This window comes from Oxyura jamaicensis, chromosome Z (assembly GCF_011077185.1).
Source record: "Oxyura jamaicensis isolate SHBP4307 breed ruddy duck chromosome Z, BPBGC_Ojam_1.0, whole genome shotgun sequence".
NCBI classification, from domain to species: domain Eukaryota; kingdom Metazoa; phylum Chordata; class Aves; order Anseriformes; family Anatidae; genus Oxyura; species Oxyura jamaicensis.
The window spans coordinates 80,610,797-80,628,581 of NC_048926.1; the positions used below are offsets into that span (position 1 = coordinate 80,610,797).

At 38.4% G+C, this 17,785-nt stretch overlaps 1 long non-coding RNA gene across 3 annotated transcripts in view; it reads right to left on the bottom strand.

Moving 5' to 3' along the window:
• The window catches only part of LOC118156013, an 86,132-nt gene that overhangs the window by 56,001 nt on the left and 12,346 nt on the right, over positions 1-17,785 (bottom strand). Inside the window, exon 1 of one of the 3 annotated variants that reach the window (XR_004746109.1) lies at positions 12,568-12,717. The exons of the other annotated variants lie outside the window; for them this stretch is intronic. This is a non-coding gene — a long non-coding RNA (uncharacterized LOC118156013). Of the gene's footprint in view, positions 1-12,567; positions 12,718-17,785 lie in introns of those variants that run through there. 3 annotated transcript variants of the gene reach the window in all.

Here is a 17,785-nt window from a genome sequence, read left to right on the forward strand (position 1 = left end):
TTTTTTTTTTTTTTTTTTTTTTTTTTTTTTTTTTTTTTTTCACTTTGGAATTCTGGCTTTTTTTCCTATTTATTTATTTAGTAATATTATTATCATGCTAGCCGTGTGTACAAACAAAAAGTTAAATAATATTACAGAGTGTAATTTTCAGAATTAAAAATGCTTACTTTTACTTTTTTTCCTTTATTCTTTTCATTTCCAGACTGCAGAACAGAAATCATACAAGCCTTTCGGGAGCCAGAATGCAGCCTCTCCTTTCCCTCGTCTCTGTTGTGACCTCTGCAGAAACAGCCCTACTGCCCATGGATTATTTTCTTTGCTATGGTTTTGTACCTGCCGTCAGTATGATGGCATAGCAAGCAGGGCAAGCAGGCATGCAGCCCAGGTATTGATTGACACAGGCAGTTAACCATTTGCTAATAAACTGATAGTTTGTATGGCATTTTTCAGTTAGTTTGTGTTTTTGTAGATATTTATATACATTGTCCATGTAGTGTACTGAGTATGTCCTTGTGTGTGTGTGAAATATATAAAGGTTATTTATGGTCTGTGCCAAAAGGTTATAGACAAATTGAATTTATGGAGAGGGATCACTATTCCTTTGTGATTGTGGCAGTAATTGTTTCTCAAGTGTTTCAAAAAAGATAAATAAATAAATAAATAAATAAAAATAAAAAATAAAAAATTTGCAGGCAGGTCTTAGTCCATTCAGTGCTCACCAAAAATGATGGCTCTTAAGCTTCTTTCTGTGGCTCCATAAGCTAAAAAAGGTCATCTGGCACGAAAGCAGACTAGGAAAATATGTTATTAAGGGGAAGTAGCTTTCACCTGAAGACCACAAATAGCACCACAACTGCATGGAAAACAATCAGCAAGGGTGAGAAAGCCCCACAGGGAAAAGGTTACAGAGAGATTGTGTTTTGCTCTGTGTAGCACAGCGTATTGTGAAGTGGGGAATGACTCTCTCTGGTGTCTGAAAGTGAGAAGAAAATGGTGGGGCTTTTCCCACACCGGAGGAATTAATTTCCCAGAGAGGGAGGGACAGGCAGTCCCTCAGTGTATCCCATAAGTGGTAGGACACAGGAAAAAATCACCTGGAAAACTGCAGGTTTCCCTCTGCTGCTGCTGTAAGTTATCCATGACTGCGTACCCTGTCCTGACACCCGTGGTCTGACACCCACGTTTTTAGAGGGATGGAGAAGAATTTGGTTCACCCGACATTTTTCTGCCCCAGAGGCAGTCCCCGGGGTGCACCCACAGTCCAGGAAGAAGGGTTGTTGGGTGATATGCAGTCACCTGGTGGCACAGCATGACATCAGGTCCTATGGTGAATATGATCATCAATCTAGGAAAGAGAAGAAATCATTTTTTTTTCCCAAATTATTTTCTTTCCACTCCTTCACTATGCCAGGAAAATAACAAACCCGTCAGCAGGCTATCAAACACCATTTTAATATCTCTGATATTCATCAGTGAAAGGAAATATGAATGTAACCCATAATTGTACATGTTGTACTAGATGTCTGGAAAGATAATCTTTACCAAGATATGGACAAAGACTTTTCTACTCATATTTCTGGCCCATTCCAGAAACTTTGTGTTTGCATCTAATTATATTCTACCACCCTTCATGAAAGGTCAAGTATGCTAATACAATTTTCACTTTAAAAGTTGCTTGTGAAGAAATATGAAAATGTTTTCTGAGTATTTTTTCACTAAACATCAGTAAGTTTTCTGTAGGACACACTGGCAGCCTCTTGGTTTGTTACTGCAAATTTTTGTTTATTAAATGTATTAAAGTATAGAGGAGTATGAACTATTTTGGAATCACTTGTTAATTAGTGTATATTTAGGGTTTTAACAATATTTTTACATTTGTCTCTAAAAATTCAGGCACCTTAATTATATTTGTTAACACTTATTCTTCCAGAAAATTTTAAGTGAAGCAATGTTACAGTGATTCTTTTTATTTTATAATCAAGACACATGCTTTCAACTAGCCTGCAACCTCATCTATTGCAAGCAATTACAGATGATGCAACAGTTTAGAGTATTTACATAAGCTGTTCAGACACAGTAAACAACCAGAAAAAAAAATAATAACATCAGATTAAATCTTGAAGTTATTAATTCATTTTTAGTCGGCACATATGTATAAACATTCAGGACCATGATTTCAAAGGGTAGGTGATGACCTCAAGATTCAGCCTAATGCTAATAGATTGTGTCTGAGGTTTCTTCTTTGCAATTAGGTACTAAATGATGCCATCATCAATTAATCTGAATATTTGCTTTAAACTGTTCTCTTCTGACTGAGGTTTGCAGATACTTTCTTGAACTACAGATATTTTGATGGTTTAATCTCATCATAAGTATTAAGTTTAACTTGACAATAAAGATTATCAGACTGATATTAATAAATTAATTTGCTGAAAAAAAAATATATATATATATATAAGGATATCTCTTCTAATCAGAGCATGAGTACACCGAGGGAGAAAACGAACTCACTACATGTGGGAAAATTCCTGTTTGATGTAGTTTTGTCTGAGTGAGAAGAGAATAGAGATTTGGCTGTGCAAATACAGCACCCAGCAAAATGATGTCATTTCCTGGTGCCACAATCAGGACAGTTACTATCAAGTACAGAGCTTCATCCTAAACTGACTTTACAAGAGCATGTTAATATTTATAAGCTATCAGTGCCCAATGTGTCCTAATTGCAAAGAATTGAACAAAAACTTGGTTACAATAAGTCAGCTTCCTTTTTCTCCTTTTTCTTTCTTTAAAAATAAAAATTAAAATTAAAAAAAAAAAAATTTAAAAGGTTATCTAGGCTGTCTGTATGTCACCTACCAGATCCATAAGTGATCAGATCAGGAGAAGTGGGAATTTTTTTACCCTGAAGTTCATGCAATAAATTATTATTCAAAATGTGCACAAGAGCAGAGATCTTCCACCAAAGAGTCTCAGAAATGAAAGATGTGGGTTGGTAGCAGGTCAAAAAAATTCCTCATCAGAAGGCCCCGAGGATAAGTTTTGTAATGGAAGCTCTAAATTTATTTGATGACCACTGTCTATCACTATCCGTTACAGTTATCCCAGAGCTTAACACCAGGGAAATTTATTACAGAATGTCATTAGTAATTTGTATTACTGACGTGAGTTTGAATTTAAAAATTTAAAAAATAATAATAATAATAATTTTTTAAAAAAAGTTTTCTTCTTTAGTTTTGTTTGTTTGTTTGGCATACGAGCAGTATGTAAAGATCATACCACGTTTCAACTTTGGTTCCTTTGACAAATAAATTTTCAGACTGCAGGTGGATTGCAAAGAGATTTTGGCCGTGTATTCAACATTGGGAAAAAAAAACTTTTTTCCCACTAATATTTTCCATTCCAAGTCAGTAGCGTGCCAACGTTTGTAGTGACTGTCACAAAAATGCAGGGAATAGGCAGATGAGAGATCTTTTAGAAATTAAACCATATGAAGAATTGGATTAAAATGCATTGTATATGAGGCCAGTTGCCTATTGTTCCTCCCATTACACAGCAAAGTGGGTTTGGAATTACCAAAGCCGAACTTTGGTAATTTCTTTGTCAACGTGGTTATAATGAGTAATAGTTATGTCAACATGGAAAGCTTATCCTGCTCCCAAACCCCAAACTGCTTGCGGCCCCACCCTGACGTCTCTTGGACCTTCCAAATATGAAACTGATGTTTGAGCTCTGTCCCTGGGTGAGTGTTGGCTGGTCCTCAAGATCTGAGCCCTTGTGCTCAGTGTGCTTTCCCGTGGCTGGCATAAACCACCAGGACTTGTGTCCAACCAAAGCAAGCTGATCGCAGCCGCTGAGAAATGGTGTGTTGCCATTTCTTCTGGACAAGCAGCTAAACTGTTTGCAAACTGTGCTCTCCTGGTACTTGACAAGGAAGCAGTCCTGGCATGGCCAGAGCATCCAGCTGCTGGCTTTCCCTGCCTCTCCTCCCCATTGCTGGTACAGGCAGTGAAGGGCACAGTTCTCAGGCAGCACAGTTTCCACAAAAATTATGCTCATGTTCCACAACAGTACTGCAGACTAACCTTTTTCGTAAAAGTTTTCTTTTTTTTTTCATTTTAAAATATCTCATATATATGTATACAAGTAGAAGAGTCCATACATATATATATATACACATACATAATCACTATGACTAAAAAAAAGCAGGAAATCACATATATACTTGTGTATGCGTGTACATCTATGTCTAACCTCCTAATTTTAAAGTACTATCAGAAAGGCTTGTCAACAATTTCTGTGGAGATAGGAAGGGGGCTTATTAAAAACTGGAATATCACCTGTCATCTAGACAGGCACAGCACATACTTCAGATCTAAGATTTGGACACAAAATTTCTCATGTGACCCCAGAACTCAAGTTCAGTCACTGAAAGGCATGTCATGTAGATATGGCCAGCATATTGTACCCACTCGTCATTAGTATATGTGACTATAAAGTTGTGGAGCAATAGGGAATTAGTTCCAGTGAGCTTAACAAAAATCCGGGGGGGGGGGGGGGAGTTTGAGGGGGGAAGAGAAAAAATATAATGTCTTGTTTAGAGCCCTGAGATACGCAAGTCTTTTATAACTTCAAATATTCTGTGACACGCCAGTATGAAACAAAAGAGCTCCAGTACAGCCAAGAGGAAAGTATACAACACAAATAAAAACATATGGAGACATTTAGAAACAAGCTATAATTTGTCGTCTACAAACCCCTAAACACACACTCTCCTGTTCTTCCTGCAGCTTGCGAGGAAAGGGTGGTTCTGGGTTTCCTCTCCAGATGGAGAGCTCAGCAGCATATTCCCATTCCAGCACTTCCAAAACTGCTGCGTTATTCTGCTTTCTCTAACACCTGCTCCGAAATATTTCACACTTGTTCTGTCTTGCTCGAGGTAGAGGAGGAAAAGGACACCAGCACCACTGCAAGTTGTGCCCAACATTTCTAGAGCAAGCAACCCGTACTCACTATGCCTTAGCTGCAGAAGGGTGTTTGTCTGGTGGCCACCGTCCAGGGAACAGCAACACCAGTACAGGTGCTGATAGCTCAAACTCAGTGAGAATAGGTGGACTCATGGGAATCCTCTGGCCAGTTTTTCTTTTACGGTTTTCTCTTTCATGATACGTGATCTTTTGAAGACGGAGTGCTGCTGCTGTCACAAAGGAGTAGCCTGTGGCAATGGGTGAAGAGAAGGTTTTCCAAGCCTCACGCAAGGAAATGCATTAAAAATGCAAACCATACTAGCTGTCACATATTTGTGTGTTCAGGTGGCTTATTGGGATGAAGCCTATTGTGACAAAGCAAAATCTATTACATACATCTGTGGTTGTTTAGTGCCATACAGCTCTCATTAAACAAGTTGGCCAAGGTTCTTTTGTCCTTCCAGATTCAGCTTGTTCACACCAACCACAGATCCCAAACTAGATCCTTCCTTCTCCTACTCCTTGTCAAGAGCTCAACAGCCTGGAAGCTGTTATAACCCGCCTCAAGTAGCAGGGTCTCCAAAGGCCCACAGATAAGCTTGGTATTGCCACAGCTTTGTGTCTGCCCTTGTGGGGTCCAAACCACATATCCCAGTGGGGTTTACATTTAAAACATCCAATGACAGAAAATAACAGAATGTTACAAATGCTGAATAAGCTGACTGAGACAGTCCTCCGTGGAGCAATCTCAGCCATGAGCACCAGGTGGAAACACCATAAGAGGTGTGAGCACAGGGTGTGAGGTGCCTCTTAGGAGCAGCCTCCTCATCTTGAGCCATTAATTCAAGTGTGAATCACAGAAGGTTGCTTCCAGTATCCTGCCAGGAGAGCAGAGTCCCAGCTGCAACACATGGTGTTGAAATGAGTAGGCCTATCACAACTGTAGACTATACTGGTCCTTCTTGCCATCTTCTTTTGGCAGTCCCACATCTGTCTTTCCAAGAGTGGATGCTTAAAAATGGACATTGAATTACAGTACCCCAACAGAGTTGCTCCAAAGGTCAAGGATAAAGAAACAATGTTGGGCCTGATATGGGAACGGTTAATAATAGACTAAATAAAACAAAACAAGTTGGCCTCTTTTGCCCTCCAAAACTGAGACAACTGTTGGCAGTAGATTCACCATACCAAGGCACAAATTTCCCAGAGGAGCCCAAGGGCTGTAATCCTGCCTGCTATTAGTGCTGACCTGTACAATGACCTGTCACGTAAAACAGAGCAGCCACGCAGCTGCCTGGTGCTCCCCATTTAGATAAGCACTGTGTCCATCCTGATGGCCATTATTTACACATGTCAGCGATGAGGAGTGGATCCATCACAACTACAGATTAACTCTTCCCGTCCCAAAGTGGTTGTCACAGTCTCTGCACAGTGGTTAAAAGACAGTGAGGTGGACATGAGGGGGTGTTTTAGGATATATGTGATAAGCTCTTCAGTAAAATACACCAATCTGGGGAAATTAGACTGTGGGATTATTCCAGTTCTCCTGAAAGATGCCTGTTTCCATATTAGCCACTTCTAGACATTGAGCAAACCTTTATCCCACCAATAAGAAATGTTAGTAGCATTGCATTTTATATTCACTGTCACATGGAGCAATACAAAAATATAAATGTACATGCCTTTTTTTATAGTGTATATTAGACTTTTCCACCACCCCACAGAAATTATATTCACTCGGTACAAAAAATTTCAAACAATGGTAATAGTAGGAAAAAAATAACTGCTCTTTTTTTTCTAACTTGGTGTTAACTTAATGATATGTGACATTGCTATCAGTGCAGTGCAATAAAAATGAAATGGTACCCAATGTGCACAGACACTATGGAAATTTCAAATGACAACAGCAACAACAAAAATTATACTTTCCCTTTCCTTTCCCATGCCCTTTGCATTAACGTAAGGATATGTGACTTTGCTATCCATGCACCGCAATAAAAATGAAATTGGTGGCCAATGTGCCCAGACAGAGCCTTCAAATAAAACAAAAATAAAATTATATTCCTTTGCATCATGTAAAGGATACATGACACGAGGCACAAATTTCACTTTGCTGCCACATCAGAAATAATATGCCAGCTGAGAACCTATATTTCCTTCTCGTCATGAGGGAGAAAAAAAAATGTACTTTGGAACAATTTTTTTTTAATTTCTCTTCATTTTATAAACACTAAAAAATGTGTTTTAAAACAGTTTCTTATATTAGACTCATACTGTGTTTATATGTTTCCTAAATGAATGCTTTTTTGGTAACATGTTTGTGTCTAACGTTACTCATATAAATAAAAATATACAGTCATTTTATGGGATAATAGGCAAACAGACATCTGCACGCAACGTTTCCCTCATTAGATGTTATCACGTTAGCATATTTTTATGACTTTGCCGCAAAATACAATGTGCTGGTTTGAAACCTTCTTAAATATAACTTATTATGCACACTAACAACCCAAATGCCTTAGTTATGCTGGAAGAATTGTTTAACAGAGGAGCAGCTGAGGCTGCAGTGGTGCGAGGCACCCGGTCTGCGGCTGGCCTCTGCTCGACAGGCGAGGGACCACGGGCTCTGCCGCTGCCGGAGGCAGGTCAAGGGGCCACCAATGCATGAACGGATGAGCCTATCTGCTGTTTTCAATTACGTCAGGACACATACGACCCACAAAACAGAAAACAGGAGGATAGCTGGGACTGTAATCCAGCCTCAGGGGTGCACCATATACTCCCTGGTGCATCACGGTACCCAAGTATCAGGCACACCGTGCCGCCAGGACCAGAAATTACTGAGGATGTGTCTTGCACACCAGGCATCTTGCAGAAGAGGCTGCTCGGCTCCCAGCTCTTTCTGAGCTGTGATTGTGAAAACAGAATGAATCCTCCAATCCATTAGTGCTTTCAGCTGGGTTTGATCAAATTGCTGCGCCCTCCGTGCCCAGGCTCTGAAGGATGAATACATAATTGAGAAATTCTCTCTTCTAAAATATTTCTTAAATCCAATGACAAAAGAGTTTAATCAGAAAGTTACTTCCTTTTCAGGGATAGTTCTGCTGTAGCTGTTTGGATAAAATGGCTGGAAATCAGAGCTACAGACATTTAAATAATCTGTTAAAAAGCTATTACATTTCCCTAATGCTAGTCATTTTTAAATGGTTCTTGGTTTGATTCATGAACAATACATGAACAGTACATGAATCACACGGGCAATTTTTATGAAGTACTTATCCCAAAAGGAATGTCAGACTGGATGAAATCCATTGTAGATTGCAGCATTTTCATATTTTTTTTTTAAATAGCATGTGTTAAGGTTCAACTTCTCATAGACCAAAGTTGACACAGAAGTTGGGCCTGCTGCAGAAGATCAAGGAACCAACAGTGGCTGCAAGATGTCGTGCAGATAATTGTAAAGATCTTGCTGCTGCACAAGTGCTTTTGAAGTTCTGTAATGACTTTTTGCTATCAGAAGCTGTCAGGTTTAATTGAAGTCAAAGCTTGCTACTTAATCATGAGATCCATAAGCACGTAAATATTACTGCTTCTGCCATGCAATGAATCGCCTTAGTATTAATTAGGAAAAATATGCCTTTGAGGGCAGGGACCACAGTGGGCACCTGGAGGCTGTTCGAGTGTCTGCAGAGAGCAGCTCCAGGGATTTGGGAGCTTCTGCATTCAATGCTACTACCAACAGAATAGATGGGCTAGAATCCTTCCATATGGCCCTTCCTCAGTTGTCCCAGCTCTAAGATATAGACTAGATCAATTATTAGCCACCTGACTGGCATACTGCAAGGACTAAAACATTCCCCATAATGTAACAGAATTTCCTATAGTTAAATGCATTTTAGCATCATGTATAAAACATGAGCATAAAGGCAGTCACCTCATGTTGTCTAAACCATGTGGTGAACGTACCCATATTTTCTATGCACAGCCAACGTTTGGAACGATGTTAAAAGAATTGCTAATTGTCATTTTGAAACAAACAGTACATTGCCGGTTGAGCAATATGATCAAAATCCAAAGCATTGTTTCAGCTGTGTTATAAAAGAAGTTGGATTATGCAATTCAGTGCTAAAGTGACTTAGATCTGCTTAAAGAACTCTAAATTATGGTAAGTATTTAAACTGATAAGCAGAGATTTAATATGGGCCACAATAGGATTAATGAATATATATGAGGGTTTTATATTACCTATTTACAATCACATTTAAAAGTAGCACTGCAGCTGTTAGTTTATACTCAAGGTACACTTCATACCTTGGAAGGTAAGCAGCATAGTGACATATCTACAGAGCCTCTTGCTTGATCTGAAGAACTCCCAGGACATGATTTTTCTCAGTTTAGCCATTCATCAAGCTAAAGTTTACCCACATTTCACTGGTTTGTGGAAACCTTAACACACATTCTAGCACACGGCAGTCTTACAACTGTAGTGACAACAACATACCAAAGAGCTGCCCTGGGGAAAAAAAAATAAAAATGTTGTGGTTAGGATCCTAGATGAAGTATAATTCTAGGACACTTTAAATGTTAATGCATCCCAGTTGTATTGCATTTTGGGAAATGATGCTTCTTTTATTGTCTTGAGTTACTTGGGCCCATAATCAGGTCCCTAATATGTTCAACAAAGCATCAGGATACATAAAATATCTTACCAGATAATCCTCTTTGGAATCCACAGTTCAGTTATTAAGTATTCCTTTCACTAATCTCTGTAATCCTCTGTTGATATAGGTCAGTAAAACAGTGGCTAAACCCCGTATGATAAAACTAAGTCTAGGTTTTGACATCATTCCCTTTATATTTTGGCTATATTTCCCCCAGCTGTTCTTATTCCTGAAGGGACTTTACCAGTGCTACAGGTGTCACACTTGGCACTGCCCAGAAACTACAGAGAAGGGTTTTGTGCACGTATGTCAGCCATGAATTGAGATTCATCAGTAAACTCAGGGATATTCACAAAATGTTTGTGAAAGTCAAGACCAGGATTATATGCTGTTTGATAACCGGGATGACACTAGCTCACTAGTGTTCGCAGCCACTGGATTAGCAATCAGTGTTAAATCTTCAGATGCAATGAAAGTTAACAATGCTGGTTTTATATCGTCCCAAAAAAACCATTGAGTCTGTTTTCCCCTTTTGATTACAGTTCATTTAAGGGAAGAACGTTACTGCATGCTTTGAAAATGTTTTATGTGTCTTTGGCTGATAGAACACACAAAACGTTTGAATAGGCCCATTTATTTGAGCAGACGTATTAAATAATACTTTAAATGTGAACATGCGTGTCATAAATTTTGTAGTCTCTTTAAAGTAGGATAAATCTGTGTATTTAAAATAGTCTTTCTTCAAAGCCATCTTTTTTTTTTTTTTCAAACAGTCATAAAGGAAACTCTGATTTGTGCTGCATGAACAATGCCAGCATCATCATTTTAATGTTATCCATATGGGCTTCTAATAATAGATAAGAGACTACATTTGTATTGTATGTCTTAGAGACATTTAAAATCTTGATAAGGAAAGGCTGATTTCATTGGCCCCACAGTTAAAGGAAAGCAGACCCTAATTAAAAGAATTCTGTTCTGAATTAACTAGTTTGACATGTGCTAATTGACAGTTCCTGTGAAATGGTTCTAATTAAAGTCAATATGTCTTTTTCAATTAAAAGGAAATTAAGAATATACTAATATACATTAACAACTTAATCTGCCTTCAATATCCCATACATCAGCTGCTTTTTTTCCTAATGTTATTGGAGAACCATCTGACATGCATCTTCTACGGTTTGGTTATGGTATCTCATTATTACTCAACAAGAATGCAAGTGGTGGTGGATATCCCCTAGAGCAAGATGATAACCTGCCTGTACCTAATGTGCTCAATTCTTCATCTCTTGTCTGATAAAAGGTAAATCCACCTTCCCACACAGAAGGAAAAAGACTTTTCTGTTGAATGGAGGTGTCCTTATGAGTTGCACTCCATTGCAAGTATTGACAATTAGTCAGTGAAATCGAACTTTCGATAGAAGCTGTAGAAGTAACTATACTGCTGAGCTGTTCTTTCATGATGTGGCCCAAGGAAAGGCAGGATTTTGACTTTAGAAAGCCATCTCTCCCCATGCTCTGTTTCCAAAGTGAATGCAGGGCAGAGTTCTCTGGTGGGAATGCTTTTAATTGTATATACAAGAAGAAAATAGAAAACATGCCTGCTTGGTGAAGCAGTGCTGAAAACCATCCCATTGTTATTGCTGGAAATGTGACGTGGCTGTTTATAGCCACAAAATTAAGTATTCAAATGTGCAGTTGACTTTTTGCTACCAATTTCATGGCTTTACTGCTACTGACTTTACTAACTAAAAAAGATCCATGAAAAATATCACGCCCCATGCTGATAAGCTCCCTTTCTTGAACATGCAGAGAACTGTGCAGAAGATTAACATCTGTTCATGTGGACTTAGTTATTGATTTTTCATAGATTTTATTTTCTTCTTTGGGAAATAATAATGAAAAACTCAGTCAATACATTTTGGGGAGAGTAGAGTCACTGGGGGAACAAGTGGAGTAATTGACTTAAGAGGTAATTAGCTGCTTTAAGAAACACTCCTCATGTAGGCTGTTACGAACACAATTTCAATTGTATTATAAATTTTGTAATAGAGCGCTATTTCAGCTATCAATGTTGAACCTGCTGAATTTGTCATAGATAATATACTAAGTAGCCAGATTTTGCCAAAGTTACATTTGCCCCCAGTGGCTTAAATCATCATTTTTTTCCTTTTAAATCATAAAAAAAGATTTATATTTTTTAAGATGAAAAAATCAGTAAATAGTCATTTACCTGTGACATTAGGAAGCAAATTAAGTACCAGAGAATATGCTTTGGTAGTGCAAAAAACTTAACAAACTGATAGTGTGGCTTAGCTCCTGAAACCATATAAAATACTCTGGGAAAATTTGAGAGTTGGGCAATATGATATTTTTTTATTTTTATTTGAGGTTGTGGGCTTTCCTTCTACTTGCTGAAATTTATATTCATTTTAAGAAGCAACTAATATTCAAGACATTTCGTACTATTGGAATAAAATGACCATGTTGAATATTATTGTCTGGCTCTGCTTACAGAAGAAATTCAGACAGATTTTCAGGACTGTATGGCTGGATTTCACATAGGCAGTTACTTCTGTTTTGCAAAAGCAAATGTCAATGAAAGGTTTAAAACCTTGTCCCAGAGCATTTTTTTTTTTTTCAGTTTAAAATGGCCCATCCTAAAGCTAAAAAAGTTGTTCTTGGTCAGCTCTCTCAATACCATACAGACCATTGACACAAAGTGTTGGACCCAGCAAGATTCTCGGTCCAAGCATCTTGATTTACAGGCCGGTTGAAACTTTTTGGCTGACTATCATGACACAAATTAAAGGACTTCAGAAAATTCCTTGGCCAGCTCCCCTGGCTTGTTGTGCAATGGGACCCTGTGATTCCAGAGGAAGATCTTCAGGCCAGGGGAAAATAATTCAGATAACCTGAAGAAAAGCAGCAACTGAGATACAGACCTGGGAAATGGCTGCTAGCTTCTACCAGGTGGAGTTAAATACCCATCTCCTTTTGAGGACATAGGGTAAAGGGTATGATGCATCACTTCAATATGATGTCTTTAGTTCATGAAACCAGGTGCTAAGATAATCAATTCCTAAAAACAGCCTTGTCCTAAAAAAAAAAAAAATAATAATTAATAATATATATTTTTTTAAAAGTATACATTTAGAGTACAAACTCAAATTTTACCTTAAATATAATTATTATTTGAAATGCAAAAATTTCCCAAAAGAAACTCGACTGGACTCCTTGATGCCATATTTTTGTGTCTGCTGTAATCTTTTAATATATCATAATCTATGCCAGGGACGGTATTTTCAAAGAGCATTTATGTGTGCATCTAGGAGCATATATGACTCACAGATGACACTCTTCTCAGCATCAGATTTTTAACCATTGCCTCAGTATGGTGCTGGTACAGATGCACCACTGAAGTAAGATGTTAAACATGTCTCTAAATTAGTAAATAAACAAATCTCTGGGAGACTGCAGAAATTCTGACTACTTGTATTCATTAAAATTCCATGGTTCTTTGCACAAGAGGAATGCTAATCCTGGAGCCTAAACTGAGGCCCAATCCTGCAGTCCCTTAAGACATGCTCAAAATAGAGTAAGACTACTTGCAAGGTTCAGTTTAAGGACCAAGGTGACTGCAGTTCACCAGTATTCTGCCTGTCCAAAATGCAGATTGTTTTTCCACTGACTGCATTATTCTGTCTTCTCTTCTCTCCTTTCACTGTTACTTTCCTGTAATCTGCTAAGAACTTGCCATGTTTCAGCTGTATCTTATGCACAAGTGAGAGGATGAGGATAATGGTATGTGAAACATTCAGAAAATTATTTTCCTCCTACTCCCCTTTCTAAGCCTGTTTCAGTACTTCAAATCCTTGGAATGAAAGTACAAAGAAAGGTGGTAAGAGAATGGGGCATAATTAATAAAACAGTTGCCTTGATTCTGAAAACACTTATGAATGAGTTTCACTTGACTCATAAAAGTAGTTATATTAATTTCAAGAAAACCATGTTTGCTGGAGCATGTGATCACAGTGCATTTCCAGGACATGTAGGAATATTCTTCTCATAGTGTAAATATTTAAAGTGAGGATAGTCCTGGTGGCTTGGGAGCACTCCTTACTCACACAACTAGTCTTAAAAGCCAGGGGGTCAGGTAAGAAGAAAAATTCATCCACATAAGGATCCTGCTTTATGTAAATACCTTGCTACAAAATAGTCAGTATCGATACTCTCTAGAGAAAATATGTACATATCACTGCATGAACCATTTTACAAACTTGTAAATTAGCTTCCTGTGGATGAAGGTCGAGATGCTTTTCAGTGAGTCTCACAGCCCTGTAAGTCAAAAACACAATAAGACCCAAGGAAAAAAAAAAAAAAAAAAAAAAAAAAAAAAAAAAAAAAAAAAGGAATCCAGAATCCAGTTCCTATCAACCTTCCAGAATGCAGCTATCTTCGTCTTTGTATAAATAATTAGTGAAGCAGTCTTTCTGTTTATATCCAGCCTAGCTAGATAGAGCTGTTTGTGTGGGGAAGAAACTGCTGTGTTCCCAATGCAAGCCAAGCACATCATACAAATTCTAGAGTCCAAGAAAAAATTTATCTTGGCAACAAGTCTGCTCAAGAAATCAGCATGTGGGACACGGGATGCTGTGGTCCATGTAAAATCCTCCGGTTTGCAAGTCTTTTCCTCAAGCATCTGTCCATCTTACCTCTCTCCCTTCTTCCCCCTCCTTCGAACAGCACTTACTGTAGATAGTCACATTTTCCTAGCCATGAACACTGTGTTAGTTATACATCCTCTTAATACATACATTATGGAATGTGTTTGTTTTTGTTGTTAGAACAGATAAACATATTTTCAACATGTATTTGTTCATGAGCTGAAAAACAAAGTCATGTGGGGTGTTTTTAATATCTTGTTGGCTTCTCTATTGAGAACATTTGGCCCCAGGCAGCTTTCATTTACATACCATGCCCCACATCTTTTCTATTATTGTTAATTGAATATTCACATTTAAGTGTTCCTGATCTTGACCCCCTATTTGTTCTGCACATACTTTTCTACTCAGTGGCATTATTTTAGCTGGCGTTATTTTTAATATCATCATGCAAATAATTATTTCATTAAAGTCATACCTTTTTCATTGCCAGGGAAAAGGACTTAAAATCAAAAATACATCTGCCTTTCCTTATTACATATAGATAAGTAGATTGGTACAGAGAGTAAACATGGCTACAAGAGTAAAATAATTTCTGTTTTAACCTCCTACTTTTAAGTATTCAATTTTTTCTGACCTTTACATTCAGATTTTAAAATTTAGAGCTATACTTTTTGGTCTTCACCTTTGCCCAAAGATGTCCTTGTTAAGTGAACACAAGAAGCTTAACTAGAAAGATTTTCTTTTTTTTAACCATAACAAAACTTTAATCCAAAACAACTAGATGTAGATCACTGGAATATGGCTTGGAGCAACCTTCCAAGAAGCTTTCCTTGCACTACAACACAGAAATCTGATTTGGACTCTGTCTTAATCCAGATTTTTGACAGCTGTATTCAGATTGCTTCAAGTGCACAGCCAGGGAAGACTTCTGAACACATGCATGGGTAGCACTGTTGCTGAAAGGAAAAAGGGCAGAAGTGGTGAACTGGTAAGGAGTCCGGTAACTGTATCAATTATCCTTGCACACTTTTTATCACTTGCAGGATCAGAGGTGCTCCTTGTAAATCCAGCAGGAAGAAATCCCACTGGGATGCCCTTCAAAACGTTCTGCAGCTCCTGATAGGTATCCAAAAGTCTGAGAATTTAGGCATTTGATTGGATTCATGCTACTTGAAACAGTGATTATTCAAACTTTGAACCTCTGTGGGCAGAATAGTGACTTTACTTGAGCCAAGGAGGGGTACTCAGTTCTGAGTGGATTCATTTCAGGACCAGCCAGTCTGGCTCTGACCCCAACAGCTAGTCCTAGACAGGTAGAACATCAGCACTACTTTATGAGCCAAGAGACTGAAGCCCCCAAGTTTTTCTTCTACCTCCTCTGCCTTTTCTTTTTTTCTTTTTTTTTTTTTACACACAGGGAAAGACTGTGACATTACTCATGCTCTAGAAAATAATTGTCAGATAACATTACTGAAAATCATCTCATGAACAATACAGCAGGATGCTTTTACTCATGTGAAGCCCCAGTCTTTCCATGTGTACCGCCATGGCGGCCATCATACCAGCGTGGGAGTCCTGCTTGAAACAACACTGGTCACGTTCGTCTGTCTGTCTGCCTGCACGTCATTCATGAAGGAGTGAGAATCTCTGATATATCTATACAAAGAGAGCATGCTGAAATGCTGCAGAGATCAGTGAATGTGCCAGGCACAGTCCAGTGAGTGAAAAAGTGTATGAAATGTGTATGAAAAGCACTCTGTAAAGAGTAGTAGTAGTTCAGATCACAAGTAATATTGAAATGGATAGCAGTGAAAACAGACTGGCACTAAACAGCTCTCTGAAATGCATAGGTACCTTTACTTCACTGCCAAAGAAATTTCACCCGAAAGGGTCTGTTAGGCATTTTGGGTGGGTAATTTACCTTCCATACCTATGATACCCACAAGAGAGGCTGATTCTGGTGTTTCAGAAGAAAAATACAGGCCGTATATTTCAGGCAGATTTCATGCTGCTTTGGAAGTCTGTGGGAGACTTTCCACGGACTTCAAAGGGTGTTGGTTCAGCGCATACCCTGCTGTGAGAGCAGATCCTTGTACAATACAAGAGCAATCAGATCCAACCTCCAAGTAGCAGTACTTCCGAATCCTGGTATCAAAAGCTAGAATTCTCAGCTCCGCACCAAAGTGTAGATGTTCTTTCAGGTCACGTCTGTTTTTGTGTGAACTAAGTAGCATCCATAGAAGCACATTACTTCTGAAAACAACCACTTAAATCACAATTTAAATGACAATACATGCAGAAGTAAATTTAGGAAACTTCAGTGTAGGTCAGCAAAGAGAAAATAAGCGTAAAAGAACTCGAAGGGATGGATGGGTGTCCTGAAAGGATTGACTTTGCCAAAGCTATTGCCATTCTGCTAGTGTGGTCCACCTCATGTTTACTAAAAACTGTTGGTACTCTAACCTTTGTATGAAACTCTTCTGTCTTCTTCATGCCGTGGGAATATTGTTAGAATATAATACTTAACTTGAGGAGACTCGCCACACATCTATGAAGCTTAAAATTAATATAAACTCAGAGATATCAGATTAAAAGTTGCAGAGGATCTTTGTCATGTTCTTGTTTGGGTAGCTGACTTAACCATTATGGCCTTGATCCAGGAAACACGCTCCAGTGCCAAAAAAGCAGCCTGCTAACATCAGTTAATTGTGCATCTGCCTGTGCACAGGTCAGGCTGCAAGGCTGGAGTCCTGCAGTGGTCTTAATGCAAGACCAGGAAATTGTCTTGTGTAAGACTTCTTATTCTGCCCAAGTTAAATCAATGGGGCTGTTGGATGAAAAAATATCTATATATTCAACATATGAGAAGGAGGAATTTCCAGTCTGACCTTTCACGTTCCTCGTGGTTTGTGTATATGCTTATTGAAAATGCAATGTAATTTTATATTTTATAGTTTGAATCATATAGAATCAGCATAATTTATGCAGGATCCCACATGCCTGTTAAGCAGTAGGAATGCTTTTCATGAGGAGAAAGTGTATATAAAGACAGATCTGAGATATCTATATGTGTATGCGTGCAACCAGCAGGCCAAAATTACTGAGAATAACTTACTGAGAAGTAACTCTCTAGCTGAGACATTTTACACCAGTTTCCAGAACACAAGAGGACAATTTTGATATTAATCAATAATTAACAGGGTTTTTAAAATTCATTTCATTTCTTTTCCTGTTTTTGCTTTTTGTTGTTGTTTTTTTTTTCCTTCTCTGAACAGAACAACTGCAGTTTCCTGGGATGATGGTGAAGCATCGCATCCAAGAGTGCGCTCAGCGATGGGAAGCAACACAAGGGACAAGAGATGCTTTGGGACCTGTAGAGAGGCATGTGGGGCAAAGCATGGGATGCAGGGTGGGTGCATGGGAGGCTAGTCCTCCCTGTCCATCCATCACCATGGACTCATAAAAACATCTTTGTCTGGGGCCCTACATCAGGTGT